The 19,749-nt window shown below is 36.6% G+C and overlaps 1 protein-coding gene and 2 pseudogenes across 6 annotated transcripts in view; all 3 read right to left on the bottom strand.

Moving 5' to 3' along the window:
- The window catches only part of LOC148956218 (cytochrome c oxidase assembly factor 5 pseudogene), a 139,159-nt pseudogene extending 134,200 nt beyond the window's left edge, over positions 1 to 4,959 (bottom strand). Inside the window, exon 1 of the transcript XR_016142754.1 lies at positions 4,844 to 4,959. The product of XR_016142754.1 is annotated as a cytochrome c oxidase assembly factor 5 pseudogene (transcript). The remainder of the gene's footprint in view (positions 1 to 4,843) is intronic.
- LOC148956216 (sphingomyelin phosphodiesterase-like) overlaps positions 1 to 19,749 on the bottom strand; it is a 69,549-nt gene that overhangs the window by 35,306 nt on the left and 14,494 nt on the right. The window contains exon 2 of one of the 3 annotated variants that reach the window (XM_089098978.1): positions 16,064 to 16,118. The exons of 1 other annotated variant lie outside the window; for it this stretch is intronic. The gene's annotated coding sequence lies outside the window, so the exon portion shown is untranslated. Of the gene's footprint in view, positions 1 to 4,843; positions 4,864 to 16,063; positions 16,119 to 19,749 lie in introns of those variants that run through there. One more of the 3 variants, XM_089099021.1, reaches the window with a different exon arrangement.
- The window catches only part of LOC148956217 (cytochrome c oxidase assembly factor 5 pseudogene), a 144,745-nt pseudogene that overhangs the window by 110,517 nt on the left and 14,479 nt on the right, over positions 1 to 19,749 (bottom strand). The window contains exon 2 of one of the 2 annotated variants that reach the window (XR_016142725.1): positions 16,064 to 16,118. The exons of the other annotated variant lie outside the window; for it this stretch is intronic. The product of XR_016142725.1 is annotated as a cytochrome c oxidase assembly factor 5 pseudogene, transcript variant X1 (transcript). The remainder of the gene's footprint in view (positions 1 to 16,063; positions 16,119 to 19,749) is intronic. 2 annotated transcript variants of the gene reach the window in all.

Here is a 19,749-nt window from a genome sequence, read left to right as displayed (position 1 = left end):
GGATCTTTGGGGAGTTGATGTCTCTGCTGGTTAGAGTCGTTGGTGTTTATGATCCTTGATGGTTTGTACTCACATACAACTTACTACTTGATTTGCAAGGATTTCTAAGGTTTTTTCTGAATTTCATTATTAAAATTCTTTTCTTACAATCTACATCTCTCTTAGTATCAACTTTTTAGCATACTAAAACGTTAGACCCTATTTTAAATTGACAATACTAATCAAACATCACTTGTGTATTATACAGACCACATCGGAAAGGTAAAGCTAGGTCAAGTCACAATGTCATTCTATCGTCGTTAGCCGTTTTCATAGACTGATGATGTTTCAAATTTATAACAATTACCTGAGTTAACAACTCCTTCGGGGTTACCTTAACTGCTAATCAGTTTAATCCTTTTTTTTCTCCCCCTTCATACAATCCAATCACTAATTAGAATCATTCACACTCCTATTATTCAAAACATTAATTAATATCGTTCATAGTGTCCAATTTGCGAATCCCTTTTTGCAAAAATGTCAAATACTCACTCTCTTTGAAAAGGTGTAATGTGTTGTAGAAGTATTACCTATATGCATGGGGATAGTCACTCTCTTTGAAAAGATGTAGAGCTTCTATAGAAATGTTTTCCTATAGCTTCCATAGAATCCATACGACATTTCGAGGGGATATTCACTCTCTTTGAAAAGGTGCATAGCTTCCAGAGAAATGTCTTCCTATAGCTTCCATAGAATCCAGACGACATTGCGAGGGGATTCTCACTCTCTTTGAAAAGGTGAAGAGCTTCTATAGAATCCAAACTATCATATCTTCGGAATCACCGTTAAACCTTCTTCATGATATTAAACCAATAAGGAAGAAAAGAGTAGTGTCTATAGCTTCCATAGAAATGGAACCCCTTACTCTACTCGTGAGTCGATTTAAAGTTTCAAGAAATTATATGTTGAGCATTCCAATTTCAGGGGCAGTAACACCAAGCGGCGGCGCATTCCTTCCTAAATATGCATATAGCCCATACAAAATAAACACTCGAACAAACGGTTAACATAAGCATCTATTTTAAAGCTTCATTCACTCATTCACTAAGGGGATTCATTTCAGGGTTGATAAAACTATGCACAGTGATATATAATTGCGTGTCAGCTATTATGCAGAAAGGACCAGTGGATTTTTGTGTAGGTGGGGTGAGGGCCTGAAGCCTCAAAAAGTGCAGTTTTATGTCCAAATTTTCTGACTCTGCTTCGAGCTTTTAGATAAATATAGGAGGTTTGAGAGGGAGAAGGATATAAATTAATATATAACCTCCATTCAATCCCAGAAATATTTCGGACCAAGCCTGTAATATGGGTGCTGCGGGACCCTCTTGTTGAAAAAAATTGCAACATTAAAATCTACATTCATATACTTACCGGTACATAAAGCGGAGAGGTAGGGGGGTCACGAGTATTATCAGGAAATTTCCCAGGAAGGGGAGGGGCAAATGCAACCATGAGCTTTGCTTTTATCCAAAGTTAAATGGTAATACGATCTTATTTTCCATTCATATACATTTGTCTAATGAAAGAAGACGGAGGGCATGGGCGCCCATAAGAGGGAGGGGGGCACGGGGGGCGTTTCCCCCCCCCTGTCTGAGTAACGGTGTCATATATTTGTATTAATTAAAAAAACATTCCACAGAGCAGGTTTTCAAAGAAAAGTAAAGAGCTCTATTAGTTCAAAATGGTCTAAAATATAGTCAAATGATCCTTCAAGCGTAAAACAACAACACATACTTCTCAACAAGTAAATAAAACTCAAAACGCATAGAAATTAAATAAAGTGCGGATTCACGCTTAAAACGAGCAAAAACAAGCATTAATATGACTGACAACCCCCATGCTTTCACAAGATCCGATCACAATTTAAGTTTTCCTGAAAAAAAAATGAATGTGGATTGTCAGTGAAATTTACGTTTACTGATGTTTATTAATTAAAATAAAAAATGGGTAAAAAAAATGAGGAAAAAAAGTTTTTTATTTATTTAAGTAAAAATAAGTGAAAAAAATTAAACATATTTTGTTTTCAGTAAAGTGCAAATTATGTTCTGGTCTTGAGAAGGCATGGGGGTTATCAGCCCTACTAATGTTAATTTTTGCTCGTTTCGAGTTTGACTCGGCTATTTATTCTAATTTGTGTTCTTTTTGAGTTTTATTTATTTATTGATAGTGATTTGTGGTAGTTTTACGCTTGGATGATTACTTGACTTCATTTGTGCCCATTTTTGGCTTAATAGAGCTCTTTACTTTTCTTTGAAAAACTTGTTTAGTGGAAAGAGGTTTTTTTTAGATGAATTTATGTTCGTTTTTTATTGACAAAGCCATTTTCACGGGGAAAAAAAATAATGTTTTACATCTTTTCGGTTTTTTTTATACGACCCATAGTTTGGCATAATTGTGGGGGCTTGACATGCCCAATATTCCTAAAGACATAGTTGCTGGGCCGTTCTACTATGCTGAAAAAAATAGTTGTCTCAAAATTTTTACTACATGTTTTTTGGAAATAAATCGGCTAGAGAGACGGGCTGATTGCCCTCCAATCTCTTTTTACTCTTAGAAAGGACCCCAGAACTTTTATTTTGAATCGAATTAGCTCCCTTAAATGTTTCAATGATATTTCTAGCTTATAGAGTGGTTCTGCCAATGATATTGCTTAAATGCCTTTTTGAAAACCTGCATGTATGCAGTTTTTTCGTTTAATTGGAACGCCCCCATAAACACTTCCTAGAAGTTTCACCTTAATACTCTAAGCGTCTTTAGTTACAGTAACTGTAGTTGTAGTACTAAAAGTATACACATAGTGCTTTCTGGCTAGTTCAAAATCCCCCACATCTTACTCTTAAAGATCTAACTTAATAATATAAATTGTTCTCGGGATATTGTTTTGTCACTTTTTTGAAAGTTCACATGTTAATAGTTTGTTTTTGATTTAGTTCAACGTCCACCTAAATATTTCTTATATTTGATTACTGAAGATATTGTTATATTCTCTTTGGACTATTGCTGTCTCACAATTTCGATCGAATATGGTTGGGAAAAAGAGGACATCAGGGAGAGGGGGGGGACTGTTTTCTCTCCATGGCGCCAGACTCTTGAAATGGAAATAGAACTAAACATTTCCAATTAAATAAGCCTTCTCTAGAGTTTAGGAGATCACCTCTTCATAAAAACCTTACATCCCCCCGGGGAATAAATTAAAACCCTTATTCCCATACTTTGGGGGGTTGTGTCAACCCCGAAGGCCGTGTTATGAGGTCTTTGTACTATTTTTGAAAAAATGGCTATCTTAGAATTTCCATCGAATGCATTAGGGGTAAATATGACGTGGGGGGGGGTATAGCTTCCCTCCAATAAATTTGAAAGTTAAAAATGGTTCTTCAACCTCCGATTTCCAATCGAATGAGCCCCCTCCGAAGTGTATACGACCCCCGTTTCCATAAAAACCTTAAATGACCTCGGGGCATACCTTACAACCCTTGCCCTGAGGACTATGAGGGGGTTCTCATCCTCAAAGATATAATTTCTGGACTTTTAAACTACGTGAAACATAATAACTATCTCGAGATTTTGACTAGAAGTGTTTGGGGAAATGATGGGCGGGGGGGGGGGGGTTGCCCTCTAATCACTTTTGACTATTAAAGAAGGTACTATCCCTTTCAATTACCAACCGACTGTGCCCTTTTCGAAGTTTCTACGACAACAAATGGTCATCTTAAAATTTTTATCGCATACATTTCTAGAAAAAATGATGTGCTTTCGAGTGGGGGGGGCTATTTGCCATCTGATAACCTTGACTCTTGAAAAGAGTAATGTAACTTCTTAGTACCAATACAATGACCTTTCTGTAGATTTTTTGTAACCACAATATCTGTAAAAACCTTATATGCCACAAGGGTGTAATTTCACAACCCTTGACCTGAGGGCTATATGGGGGGGGGGGCGGGGGGCTTATCCCCAAAGACATAATTATCTGGACCTTTCAACTACACTGAACAAAATGGCTTTCTCAAAAATTATGACTAAATATATTTGGGGAAATGATCGGTGTATGGGGGGAGGGAGGCTGGATGACCTCCAATCACTTTTGACTGTTAATAAGGCCAGTAGAACTTCTGATTACCAATCGACTGAACTCCCTTCCTATAAAAAACCTTATATCCCCACACGGCATAACTTATAACACTTACTCTGAGGGTTGTGGGGTGGGGGTGTCATTCTCAAAGTCATAATTTCCGTACCTTAAAACTACACTGAACAAAAAAGCTATCTCAAAATTTTGATTGGACGTATCTGCGTAAGTTATTAACGTAAAGGAGGGGTAGCTGGTTGCCCTCCATGAGCTCTTTCGAAAGTCATATAACATTTTTTTCTGTAAGAAGTTCCCTGGTTTTAAAAAAACAAAACGTTATGCCCACATCGCTTTTAACTTAGGCAGCGCTATCGCGCTGCCCACGATATTTTGTCTTGAAATTTCAATTATACAGTACTGGAAGTGCTGATTAGACCAGGTAAGCCCCCCCAATAATTCACTCAATGGGCGCCCATGACGGAGGGTGTAATATGAGTGGTGAGGCCGTGAAATCTCTCCCTTCATTACGGACACAAAAGGTTTTTTTTAACAATTACACTTTTTTTCGAAAAAAACTAAATGAGCTTTTTTTGAAGCATTGCAATACAAACATTATAACTTTGATTTAAAGAGTCAAGTTTGAGGGGGCATGGTATCTTTCCTTACATTTAGGGTGACCCTAAGCATGGTACTAAAACAAACAGAAAATAAATTAATTTTTTGGACTTTACCACTTACATCAACAGAACCACTCACTCTACAGAATGTCAGTAAAAACTTCTTCTTTACATTCACGCACAGCAAACTTAAACTCGTAAACATCTCCAGTCTTTTGAGAGCATTATTAGCTTTTGCTATTAAATCATCGACTGATTTTGCAAAAACTGTTAGCGCAGTGTCATCCTCAAAAAAAGTAATATATACATTCTGTGGATAAAAGCGCATCATGTCCACGTAAATTAGATAAAGCAAAGGGCCCAGCACAGGGCCCACATAGCTTTCAAACCATCTTAGGCCCACATAGCTTTCAAACCATCTTAGACAAACTCCATTTATTCCCACATCCCACACTTGCATTCGATAAAGCAGGACTTGGTAGTCAAACGTTTCAAACGCTTTTCTAAGGTCAGTGAATATAGAGATAGGTACATTACCTGAGTTTAATTCATAGCTAACAGTTTGAACCAGGTGCTGTAAGGAGTGCGTTGTGGACTGATCCTTTAACGAAACCCAAACTGTGTCTGACTCAAAGCTTATTCATCTGAAGGAAATTATAGAGCTAGAATTTTATACTTTATAGAATTTTAAAACACTTTATAGAATACTGGAATTTTTATAGAGCTGGAAAATTATACTGTTGGAACTGGAAAATTATACTTTCTCCAGTATCTTTGAAAACATAGGCAGAATTGATACGGTTCTCCAGTTTTCTATATTTGCCTTGCGACCACCTTTGTGAAGGGGAATGACCTTCGCCACCTTAAACTGCACTGGAAAACTTCCCTTTTCTAGGGAAAGATTAATGATAAAAACTAGACAGGGAAGAATATATGCTTAAATCTACTTTAAGAGCTCAAAGGGACAAACCATCAACACCGACAGAATTAGACTTGAGTGACCGCACACCTTTATGCACTTCTTCACTCGTGCATAGCTGAAATTTTATGTTTAATGTTTGAACACCGACGTCATTAATAGTATCACAGTGCATTTCATTATATCTATTGCTGCCACTATATTGCACCTTGGAGCCAATATTCGAGAAAAATTAGCAAACTTGTTTACAATTTCAGTTGAATCACCACGGTTACATCCTCATTTAAAATATTCCACGTTCCTTTCATATTAGCTTCAAATTCTTCCAACTTATTTCCATAATAATCAGACTTTGCTTTTCTCCTCAGTTTATTCACCAGACATCTTTGCTTGGTAAATAAATAAACCACTCATTATTTTTGAATCCAAATGTTTCATAAAGCCGATTTCTTAATTCTATTTGGTCAATATCTCCTTTGTTATCCATGGTGTACGGGAAAGAAGCTTCTTTGATTTAAAAACTTTTACTGGACATGCCCTGTCATAAATATGGTTAATGACTTACATCATGAAATCCAGGGCTTTATTAGGGGATTCTTTCTCTTCAAACAATTGACTCCGGTCTATTGCACTCACTTTCTCTGAAAACTTTAAAAGATTTTCTTTTTTCGTCATTCGAAATTTTAGTTTTTTTGCCTGGACTCTTTAACACACTACAAAAAATAGTAGCTGACAGTGGAAAATGATAAGACCCAGGAAACATGATCACATCAGAAAAACTTTGATTCAAATCAACTGAACGAACAAATACATTGTCAATAATCGCTGCAGATTGACTCGTGATTCTTGTTGGAATATTCACAAGTGGATATAAATCGTTTGCTATCATAAAATTTAAGAAATCACCATTCTGACTAGATAGATCCGATAAATTATAATTAAAATCCCCCGTCACTATATGACTATACCATTCGGGACTTTATCAAGGAGCTCCTTAAATCCATCAGTAAACGCTACAATCAGTTGCACATTTCTTTGTAATCATAAATGCTTTTAGCCTATCACTACAAACTTCAGCGCAAAGGGGATTAAGGAAGAAGCAGCCACTCTTATATACGGAATAACTTCAGTTCTTCTAAGATTATTATGTAGCTTTTTTGCTTTCATTTGAAAAACTTATTTTTCTACTGAACCAAAATAAGAATTTAGGCTTCTTGTCTTGCAACTTCCACATAAGTGTCCTTTTTTGCGGTTAATGTCTGCCACTGATGATTCAAATCCAAACTTCGTTATTGCTTTTTCACTCAGTGCGTTGAAATTTCCAATGTGAGATCTGGTGAAAGAATGGTTGATTATGGTGTTCCACACGGTTCTGTTTTAGATCCACTTTTATTCTTGGTTTATACTAACGACTTACGATTTTCTGTTTTGGATTTGTTAGACAGTGCACATTCTAATTGTAGGGTGATTATTCCTAGTTTTGCAGATGATACCCATTTTACTGCCGCAGCAAAGACTGAATCTGATTTAATAGAGATAATGAGAAGAAGTATGTTAGGTATAGATAAGTGGATGAGAGTGAATAAGCTTTTGTTAAACCATAGTAAATCAGGTTTTATTATGTATGGTAGATCATCAAATTTTTACCCTTGGATTGTTGATATGCAAATGGGGAATTATGTAATTAAGCGTACAAATACTATACGATACCTTGGTGTTATTGTGGATGAATGCCTTAGTTTTAAAAATCATGTTTCTTTTATTAGTAGTAAGATTGCAAGAAATATTGGAATGATGAGAAAGTTAAAAAATATTTTCCAGGATTCTGTTTTGAGATTCAATTATTTTTCGTTAGTTCACTCGTATTTAGTATATTGCGTGAGTATATGGTCTAGCACATTTTCAGTGCATTTGCAGCAGTTACGTGTGATACAAAATATGGCACTGCGAGTGTTTTCCGGAGATAATTGGAGAACGTCGGTGAGATCCCAATATGTACAGTTAAATATTATCCCTGTGTCAGATCTTGGAAAATTTTACCATGGGTTATTTATGTTCAAATATTTTTCTAATTTGGTTCCAAAGTGTTTTTTAAATTTATTTATTTCTGGTGATGATGTACACAATTGTCCTACTCGTCATGCTAGAGATATACGGACACCTCAAGTTGCTAGTAGTAGATCACTATTTTCAATACGACATCTGTGACCAGTTGTCTGGAATAATTTGCCTGTTTCTTTAAAAAGGTCAACAAATTTATGTGAGTTATATTGTGACCTTAAAACCCTTTGTCTCAATAGATATGATTTTGTTTAAAGGGTGGTATAGTTGAGTCACTCTCAGGTTTGCCCGGATCCCGTTTTTTCCTATATATTTATATATATTTTTTTTTTTTTTTTTTTTTTTTTATTTATTATTTATGGGATGGCGGGGGGAAATTTTAAAGTATGTGATGTGAAGTATTGATATTTGGTTATTGCGACCAGGAGCCGAGTGAGTGTAGGATTTTCATTTTTTCTTCTTTTCTTTCTTTCTTCTTTTTCTCTTTTTTTTCTCTCTAGTATGTTATTATAGTGTTAATTTTAAGAGGGTAAATAGTTCCGAACAAGCGTTAGCTTATGGAAGGTAATTTTTTTTTTGTGTTGTGTTGTTTTTGGAATAAACCCTTATCTAATCTAATCAGACCAAAATCTCGAACGCTAAAACAGGATGTTTCACCAAAGATCGGTTAAAAAGTAAGTATTCGTCAATTTAGTCCAAATCCTACTGAAATACCCCCCCCCCCCCCTAAACACAGGAAAAAACAAAACGATGACACTGTTAGTTATCACCTCCATCCAGCATCCAGTACTCAAGGCGAGAAACATCAGTAAATATATTCAGTGTGTAGTTTGTCCAGAGTAAACCGCAATAAGACAAAGTTAAGAGCGATGAATTGCTATTATACCAACTTGTTTATGTAATGCCCACAACCAAAATACAAATACAATCAAGAACCACAAAGCCAAAAACTTTAATCACAGATTTACTGAACAGAAAAAAAAGACATGGAGGTCGCTTGGATGTCAGCACCAATGGTAGGCCAGGAAATATAAGAGGTCTGAACTGAGGTCTGGAGGGGGGGGGGGTCAAAATTCTGTTTGGAGGGGGCAGTTGACCCCCTGCCCCATAGAAAATTACACCCCTACCTGTAAGAGGCTACTGCAACATTAACAAAAACGATTCAAGTAGAATAAGAAGAGAAAGGAGAGTAGAGGAGAAAAAAGCCTTAATTATACGACCCGAGACATCCAAACTGAACACAAACATCAAAAACTCAAAACAAACACACTGCCAGGTATACCTCCTCCAAAAAACGAAAATAAAACAGGTGAGAACAACCGTTCAAATTCATAGTTATCAAAACAATGCAATTCACAAAAATTTCTGGAATTTTGGTAAAACTTAATATGATTTTAACTCATTCGGCAAATCTTCTGTAATTCGAGGCCCAACAAGTCTAATTTTAAGTCTTGATTTATTAGCTATAACCAGCGTACTACGCATCAAAACAAAATTTCTAGTTGCATAACCATAAGAAGATGGTTTACAGTGAAAAGCAAAGAAGAAAACGGAGAGAATAATTTGTGATGATGATTATGCAGACATAAAGCAATCTAGGATTAACAAGTTTTCGCAAAAGGCAGTAAATGAAGTTAACGGTAACGATGCCTTACTGATAAAACTCCGGCTGTGGCCAATCAAAGCTCTTATAGCCACATTCTGAATAACCCTCGAAGGAGCAAGGTGACTTAGAAAAGTTTTGACAAAGACAAAGAACAGTATAAAAGATATGGATGCATCATAGAGAAACACAATATTTTAAATATGTTATGAGAAAAAAAATATGCTTTTTCTGTTGGTCATGCCAACATTATTAGTTAGTTTATTACATACAAACGCAAAATGCACTTTAAAACTCAGTGACTCATCAACAATCACTCCCAGATATTGAGTATTAGCACAACTCTCTCACTACCAACATTTATAGTAATTACCCATGAATAATTATTTGTACTCTTTCCATAAATCAAAAAACAAGACTTCTTATGATTCAGCGGCGCAATGTGTGGCCGAGGAGCTTCAGGCGACGTTTTTTAATGATAAGCTATAGCTCTTCTGATTGGCCACAGCGACTCCTTACTTCACTATTGGAAATCCTGTCCTGTCACTTAATGCGGAGGATTTAACGAAGGCAGTGGTAGTCGAACACATCCAAAGTTCTCGCGTCTTCAGCCTTGATCGGCCATGTCTCACAAGCATAAAGTAGTACTGCTCGAACAGTTGCAATATAGATCCTGACTTTTGTTTTGGTTGAGTTCTCCCTTCTGGTCCATAGTACTTTTTTCAGTCTAGTAAAGACTCCCCAGGCTTTTGCTATGCGGGTAGAGATATCCCTTTCAGCTCTGCCATCTGGTGTTATGATAGAGCTAAGATGCTTGCATTTTTCGACGTTTTCTATTTGCTCGCCGTCAAGGGTAACCTGGCAAGGAGCGGGTTGGTTGAGAGCCAGTACTTTAGTCTTTGCGCCACTGATGGTCAGTCCGATGCGCTTTGAGACCTCAGCGGTATCGTCGATCATGCCTTGCAAGCTGTCGGCGGTGGTTTCGAGCTCAGCAACGTCGTCTGCGAAGTCTAGATCTGTCAGGGACTGGAGGAAACCAGCTATTTGGCCGAAAACTATTCCGCTATGGTTTCTCATTGCATTATTCATAATCCAGTCTATCGCGTAGTTGAATAATATAGGCGAAAGAGGGCATCCTTGCTTTACCCCAAACTCAACTGGGAGCTTAGGGGGTGTAATTACCGGAAACACGGATGCAAGTCTCAGTGTCCGTATACGAACTTCGGAGTATCTGAATAATATCTTGTGGCGTATCGTCTTTAGCCAAAATTCTCCATAGCTCCTTCCTTGTGAGGGAATTGAAGTCAGCTACAAAGTCAATAAAGGCAATGATAAGGGGTAGACGAAACCTTCTGTACTGCTGAAGGATGAGACGAATCGTCGATATATGTTGTGGACCGCCTCTGCCTGGTCTGAAGCCAGCTTGTTCAGGGCGGGTTAACTTGTTACGTGCGTCTTTGAATCGATTCAGAAGAAATGACGCAGAAGATTTTTATGGCTTGATTGATCAAAGAGATACCTCTATAGTTTCCGTAAATGGCTTTATCTCCTTTTTTGTATAGCGAACGGGGACTGATACTTCAGTCTTTTGGGAAGATCTTCGTCGTCAATAGCTGGACAAGCAGGTCGTTTGGGTGGCATAGTAGAGTTGGTGAGGACTTGAATATTTCAGAAGGGATCCCATCCTCTCCTGCAGTTTTATTGTTTTTCATGCGCCTCAGCGCTTTTTCTACGTCCGCAATACTTAGCGGATCGAGGTTTATTGCGTAGGGCTCTCTATCAGCACTCAAGAAGGCAGGTAAATCGCACGGGGGTTTGACAGGATTCAGCAGCTCAGAAAAATGCTGTCGCCAGCGTTTCATGCGTCTTTCTTTTGTTCGGATGAGTTCTCTAAACTTATCTTTCAGTGTGTCAACCGGTACAGGAGCTTTTCCTGTAACTTCTTTAAGGAGTATGAAAATGTTCCTGCTATTGTGGTTCTTGGATGCTTGTTCTGGTTCATTCGCCAAATCTGACGAGTACTATTCTATTTCCCTTTTCAGTGACGGTTTAACTGCTTTGCAGGCCACTTTTCAGGGACCTTTGGCACCTCCCACGAGGGGTTGCTTCTTTTCGACTAGCTTTATGGTACGGTCAGATATCCAGGCTCGTTGTTTTCGTTTGGTATGACCAAACACCTCCTCAGCTACGTCTTGTGTCGCAATTTTTATCTGCGTCCATTCTTCGTCGGCGTGTAAAAGACGGTTCAAGGCTTCGAACCAGTTGCTTAGCTTTAACTCGAAGTTGGCTTTAATTTCCGGGAATCTTAGTTTCGACCCATCGAAGCGCTTCCCTACCTCCTGTCGCTTCTATCTACTAAGGCGGTGACGGACTTTGCAAGTGAGGAGATAGTGATCAGATCCATTTAACGTTCCTGTGTCTGCTCCTCTGTATACCTGGGAATCTATACAGGACCTCCTTCTTCTTCTACTGACTAAGATGTGGTCAATTTGAGCTGTAGTTACGCCGTCATTTGAACGCCTTGTTACGAGGTGGAGTCTCTTGTGCTCAAAGAGTGTTTGTGACGCATAGGTTGTTGTATCCGGCTAGCTGTAAGAGCCTTTCTCCATTGATGCATCTATTACCAACGGTGTGGCGGCCAATAATTGCTGCTGTGTCGGGGTTTACTCTGCCAAGCCGGGCGTTCCAGTCTCCAGCGACAAACAGCATATCACACCTTGGTGTCTTGTCGATGATCCTTTGTAGGTCATAATAAAAGGCATCTTTGACCGCGTCACTGCTATCCCTTATCGGAGCGTACACAGTGATTATGGTTATGTGGCTAATGTGGCCTCTCAATCTAATCATGGCGATCCTTGGTGACACTGCCTCCCAAGAGGTGACGCATGATGCAGTAGGATCGTCTATCAGGAACCCATTTCCTTGTTGGCCGGAACCATCCTTGGGACCCGTGTTGTAGAACTGGAATGAGTCAGATTCGGAAACGCTCAACTTTTTTGACAGAACATCATTCAGTCTCGCTTCTGACAGACAACAAACGTCGATTTTATACTTCTGTAGCTCCCATGCAAGGAGCAGTTGCGTGGATTCCAGCTTGCAGCTGCGAACATTCCACGCGCCAATATATAAATGTTTTCTTGATCAGGCGGCTTGCATACTGGTCGGGCCAGGCACCACCCTGACCTGGTCCATGTCGGCTACCGCTAACGCCGCAGTAGTAGTATCTCTTTGCATTTGATCTTCAGTATCCATTGGTGTTTCATGGGAATTGGCTTGAACAAGGGCTCCCCAGACCCTTTCACGTGCAGAGGCCGTTGTCCAATTCTGGATCTTCCGCCCTTTCGCAGTTGTCCTCCTGGAGAGGATCCTCCCACGATGGTATGCTGCAGTACCATAAAATTTAACCCATTGCTGGAAGAAGGTTCGCAACTAGCGGGACGTGTCCACACGCCGGTGGGCCCTTCTTCCTCCTCCGCCTGTATTTATGACCCCCGGGCGAGGGTACCCCAGTATCAATTTTGGACCCCCAGGGGCTAGGTCCCCCCTTGGTCCGCGCATCCCTTTATGGAGGTACCCTACATATCTGTAGGACGTTCCCCTATCCGCCACCTGGGGACGCGCTGAGTGGCCTGGGACGGGCCCCTACTGAGAAGGTAACTCAATTACCCTCCCTTGCTCTTTTCTCCTAAGAATACCACTTGACATTCTTATATGATTCCCAAAAATTACATCACTGCTGCGAACTGACAAATTATACAAATGACGTCTTCGAATGATACCCACTATTAGAGTCTTGGACATCCAAGGTTTCTATGGCAATAATTTCGTAGCCTCAATTGTCATAGGGGTACAGCAGCGTCAAAGTAGAATACCAAGCCTCAAACTTTGAATTAACATCACCTTTTTTTACTTAAATACTGAAAATTAACAGATTCTAGTCAATTTTTTAATTTTAATAAACCAAATGAATCAACTGAAAGCCTATTTGGTATAGCAAAAATACGAGGACTAGCAACCCGTTTGAGAAGACGAGGGGCAGTGACCGAAGTATCAAATTATTCGAAACATCGTTCAATGCAACATTACTAGATCGGAGAGGACATCTAAAAAATACATTATAAGTTGATCGTGTTAAACTTTGGATCATACGAGTAAGAATATTAACAGTAGGATACAATTTATAGCCCAACATCAAATCCGGAAATTGCCAGGCCATAGGATTCAAAGCTACTAAATTCAAGTTGACGCTACATGTTGCACATTCAAGCCGCATCCAGGCTCATCGTCACGCCCAGCAGACGACGACAGGCTTCATTCTAGAGATTTCATTCAACGGTAGAAGGCTCCATGATCTCAAACCAGTGACGATCCCAACATCGCCCAAACTTTTGGAAGCCCCCAATAGGCACAAGGTCGATGTAGTATACTACATACTAATACTAGTATCACTACATAAAAAATTACCCATTCCTAAATGTTCACAGGTCCAATTATTGCTCTAATAAACCTAAAAAATGCCCAATATTTCCTGAGGGGGGACGGATAACAATACAAGGAAGTCCACTTTCAGAAACTTCAACCACCATATACTAACAAAAATATTCCCTATTTATCCGAACATCATCTCTTATCCTGCCATCAAAATCTGTTCTCACGTTTAGTCCAAGCCCACCATATTGACGGAAAACACCATTATTCAAAAAAAAGGAACTTTAGTTCTCAATTTCTAATAGACTTGCAGTATCAACTGTAAACCAAGTTTCCGTAAAGCTAAAACGTGAAGTCCAGAAAGTAGACATGTTCGCCAATGAAGTACGCCACGGTAACTAAACTGAAAAACATACAATTTACCTAAACTCATGCTCTGACCCACATCGATCGGGAATTTATTCTTTACATTATGTTGCACTTCATCATTATCCCAAGAACCTGCATTAAGATACATATGCAACATATCAAATCCTAAATCATCTTGACTTAATGCGCTGTTCTCAAGCCAAACTAACCTATCATTACCAAGTTATTTAATTGTAAGGTAGGATAGCTGCACTGTGTGCAGGTGTATAACTCTAGCTGCACTTTTACAGCTCTAAGAGTTCAATGCCAAAGTCACGGTAGGTCAAGCTCCAAAAGAAGTGAAAACAAAAAAATAACGAACTAATTAATTCAATTATTATGAAGGATTTTATTATGTTTCAAACTAACAGAAACAAGATTATCAAGCTACATTTTTTTCATTTGGTAAAGCTACCATGTTATAACTTTACCAGTCTTTTATTTTTAACAGATAAAAAAATACAAAATCCTGACTGAAATACCATTTTATAGTGGGTTTTGGAGGATGGCGTGAAAATCATTTTAATTTTCAGGGTATATTTTACTCTTTACTGTTGATTTGTCTCATTACTGTTGAGCAATAATAAAAAAAATTCTGAAAATTTCTCTTTTTACTCCGTCGGTCATTTTATGGGAATTTTTGTTTTTACATGAGGCAAAAGGAGTAAAAATGTTAAAATGACGAAAAAAAAGTACGCTAAGCACATTTAATGCTGAAGGAATTCAGCTCATTAACTCGATGTTCCGCTCTGCTAAACTCCTACCCAGTCAGCAATGTATATTTTCCGGGCGTACTTTGGCCAATAAAGGCAAAGGCATAGTTCCGTTGTCCAATAAAGAGAAAAACAGGAGAAAAAAAATTACTATTTCAGACTATTTTCAGCACCAAACTGTTTCCATAAACTTAACATGTTGTTGCCGAAATTCGACAAAAAAGGAGACATTGTGAGCTAAATTTCTGGCTAATTTTAAGCATGACATTTGAAAAATTTTAATGAAGGAAATACTATAAGCCAATTCTAAATTTAGGAAACAATTTTTGACTGCTTTTGGGTTGCTTACTTCGACAGCTTTGCTTATTATTTTTATACATGTTTTGAGCCTTCGTTTAGCCTATTTTTTTGTTTAATTTTTAACTTCAGATCAAAGTTTATGTTTTTAATAAACTAAGAAATTTTTTTGTTAATCAACAATAATGTTTGCAAACCTATAAAGTTTTACTGGCAATCATTAGCAACAAATAGCATTGTATTAAAAAGAAAGCCTAATATCGTTTGTCCAGCTAGTTTCAAAGTTTCTGTAAATAAAAAAAAAGCCCACAGCATCTAGTAAGAAGCGTACATTCCAATAGTAGATGGCACCGTTATAGTGTCAATAGATTCATGACAGGAATTATTTTCCTGTTGTCTAGACGAATTTTAAAGGCACAATTCAAAACATCCCTTTTGAAATAACTTTTTTACCCATTCCCCCTCTAACAATCTGAACCATGCATCCATAATATAACGGCTTACACTCATTCACACATAGCTGCACATACAGCAAACCCTTACAGGGGTATGGCTCAAAGCATTCTTTTACCAAAATGAGGAGTACACAGAATATTCAAAATAACAAAAAAAAAAACATTATATTGGTACTTTAAGCTCGTTTCCCTAATTTTAAGAGAGCCAATCATTTAAAAAATGCTCAAAAGCCATAATGATTTAAAATTAGGTACGTATATTTCTTTCATTTGACAACAACGACCTAAAATACTGTGGATATACAAAATTTGATACTAATAACATAATCTGTTTTAAGATTACTTATGCTTTCATTAACAGAAACTACTAATATACTTGGTTATTCATGAAAAACAAACTCTGAAAAGAGCTTTTTATCAAATTTGTTAATGTCATTCATAAAATTCTAGTTCTTACCTTTAGAAAGGAGTCACACTTCCGTTGCTTTTGGACACTAAATATTGACAATTATCTGAAAAAAGGGTATATTATATACCCTTTAGGGATATATATATAATATATATATATATATATATATATATATATATATATATATATATATATATATATATATATATATATATATATATATATTTATATACACATACATATATGCCAATATATATGGGCAAATCCCTTATCTATCTAGCTAAGACTAGATAGATTAACCCCTCAACATAAATCTTCATCCTAACACTTATAAAGACCAAGGTTTTATTGGTAACCCACAACTGTAATCTTTGAAACAGCTCCAGTGCTACCAATTTTCGAAAATTTGCGGAAAGATCCAAATGTATTATTCAAGGTCTAAAGGGACAAGTCCGTCGTTTTTTTTCCCTTTTTTCAATAAAAAAAACCCCAAAAAATATATTTTTCAAAATCTGGGGGGAGGGTTCAGCCCCCACCCCCTTGACACTACTGTGCTTCTCACTTGAGCTTCATAAGCACTCGATTAGCTTTGGCCTGAAAGGTACAACCAGGACTAAATGGTACCATTAGTAAAAAAAACAGGCTTGGATCTTTTCAAGTAATTATGTTGAACATTTACGGATGAAGCTACAAATCTTTCGGTTTTATGGAAAATATACAACTGTTTTCGGCTACAGAAATAATTTATTTCAAAAAGTCAAATTTAGTTTCTTTTTTGTCTATTTTTTCTAGAATATTGATCAGTCCTTTCATGTCAGAGAAAATATTTTTGTTAAAATTTGAATCTGCAAGTCCGTTCAGCCAATTGGCCGCCAAGAAATATTTTATTTTTGAATCTTCTTAAGGTAGAAAAAATCCTATCAGCCATTCTGGTATAAACCGGTAACATAGCAAAATTCTTTAATAATATATGGACATAGAATCCAAGTACTTTTAAGTTTATTTATTAGGTAAGATTTAAATCTAATTGAATAATTATAGTATAGGATTTTATGAATTTTTAGATTATAGATTTTAGATTTGGTCATTTTTTTTAATGTTTGTTTGGAATTTATTTGAAACTTGTGGAATTTATTTTATATGTAGAGGAGGATACAATTCAGCTGGATTGAGAAGTATTTGATTTTTGAGAATTTTTTTGACGATTATTGTAGCTACATAACAACGCAAAACCCAGCGAGACTAGAGTGTGTTGAAATGTGATGTATTAAAAAAAAATGGTGTTATATTTTGATTTTTTCTTTTATTTATGTAAATATAGCGAAAAGTGTTTTAAAGTGTAATAAGAAAGGTGAATATATTTTAAAGTAAAAAAACGTATATGCATTGTAAATTTGTATTTTAATGTTATATGTTATAGGCCTAATGAATGGGAGCAGTCCCTTGCCGCCGTGGGTAGCTAGAATGAGAATTTTGAAATTGTTGTAGTTGTATGGTAAATTAATGGATGGAGAATCGTATGAATGAAAAAAAAAGGTTTTTAGGAGAAAGGTAGATAAAATGTACAAGGAGAGAAAAAATTATGCATGTGAGGAATTTTAAAAGTGGAGAGCTATGGAACGTCGAGTAAGAGGTAAGATAGATAGGTAGTAAAGTAATAATAGAAAATTAGGGACAAATTAGATTACAAATAAGCAAGGAGTCTTAGATAAAAAAAAAGAAGAAAGAAACAGGATTGATTATTTTTTTTCAAGAGTACGAAAAGGAAACAATAACCGGTTTGATTCTATCCAATACGTGATGTATCACCACTTATTATTGAGAAAACGAAAAAGAATAGGAAACGCAGAAAGGAGTACCAAATACCGCTGGATAAAAGAAAGAAAAGAAGAAGAATTAAAAAAAGAATTCAAAATAAATTTATAAAAATATCAAATATTATTATATTATTTAGAATATTATTATTTTACTAAATATATTATTTAGAATAAATTTTTTCAAGAAGAGATCTTGGAATGGGAAGGGATCTCATCACTGCCTCAGCTTTAGTGTGAAACATTCTAAGTTTTTGAAACATTAAAGTTGTAGGTTGCCAACAAGACCTAGGCCTCTATAAGCATTTGGATGAAGATTGGTCTTTAGGGAATGATCAATCTAGTTTTATCCAACTTTTATACATAAATAGCAAAAAAAAAGGCCAGTTATACATATATTTGAAAAAATAAACCTATAGACACGTTTCCAGTGGTTTAATCCAGTGGTATAGATAGATAGATAGATCGTGTATTTCCAAAGCCTAAGAGCCATATACACACAAAAATTTATGAAAAATAAATAAATCATCAACAGAACAAATTACGACACACAGAAACATGATACATAGCAAAAATTACCTAACGATGAATTATCGAGAGAATAATTGTAATTCTAAATAATAAATAACAATTAACTTTGTAAACTTTTCCTTCTTTCTAATCCATTCTCTATTTACGATTGTGTCTTTAAGATAAAAAACTAATTGCTCTGGAAAATTTCTTAAGTCTCATTTAGGCATCAATTTTCTGTGCTTTTGAATAAAAAAGAATTATAAGGTAGCATAGTGCCAAAGAAACTGTCCATTTAGATCAGTAAAACAAGTCTGATTATTATTTTATATGTTTTTTTTTTCATTGTAACAAACCTTTTATGGTTTCATGCAAAAAACATTAAAACAAAATTCCCAAAATAAATTAAACAGCGATATTAAACATAGACAGAGCAGAATAAAATCATATAATAAGTCAGACTTGAAAAAAAAAATTAAAATGAATTATGAAGTCAAAATTAAAATGAGCAGAAAATGGTGTAAATAAGGGTGGGGGCTGGTGCCCTCTAAAGCTCCAAAAAGGCAGTAGAGCCATTTGAATTTTACTAAAAACAAAACGTATTTTGAACATTTATTTTCTTTTAATGATATAAAAAAACTGATTACCCTCAAACTATTCGAAACTTTTTCTTACAAATCTGCATATTTGAAAAAATCAAATGGGCTTCATTGGTTTAATTTGGTTTCCTTTTACATCCATTCCTTTCAAATTTCCTTTTAAATCCAACAATGTGGGCACAATGTGTTTTTGGTTTCTCCATACCCTGGCACTTTGTTTCGGAGGAATTGTGGAATAAACTTCTAAAATGGCTCATTCAATTGGAAATTAGAGTAGCTAGTGCCCTTTCTAGTAGTCGAATGTCATTAGAGGGAAACTAGCCCCCCCCCCAAGCTTCTCATTCTCCTCATTCTATCCAAAAAAAATGTTGAGATAGCCATTTTGTTCAGCGTAGGTAATTTCCAGATAGAAAAAATGTTTTTGAGGAGGACACTCACTCACATCCCTCAAGTAAATGGTTGTAACTTATGCCCTAGGGGCATAGGATGTTTTTATAGAAAGTGCTGTCATTAAGACTCCAGAACAGGTTCATTCCATTTGAATTTTAATGGGATTGTTCCCTTTTTATTAGTCAAAAGTAATAGGAGGGCACCTAGCCCCCCCCCCCCACGCCCATCATTCCCCCAAACACATCCAATCAAAATTTTGAGATAGCCATTTTGTTCAACGTAGTTTTAAGTTCTGGAAATTAGGTCTTTGAGGATGACAACCTCCACACAGCCCTCAGGACAAGGGTTGTAAGTTATGCCCTGGGGGCATATAAAGTTTTTTATAGAACGCGTTGTTGCAGGAACTTCAAAAAGGTCTCAT

The sequence above is a fragment of the Artemia sp. Qi Xiang Cuo genome, chromosome 1, assembly GCF_049724085.1.
Source record: "Artemia sp. Qi Xiang Cuo chromosome 1, ASM4972408v1, whole genome shotgun sequence".
NCBI classification, from domain to species: Eukaryota; Metazoa; Arthropoda; class Branchiopoda; order Anostraca; family Artemiidae; genus Artemia; species Artemia sp. Qi Xiang Cuo.
This window is presented reverse-complemented; position numbering and strand designations above follow the sequence as displayed.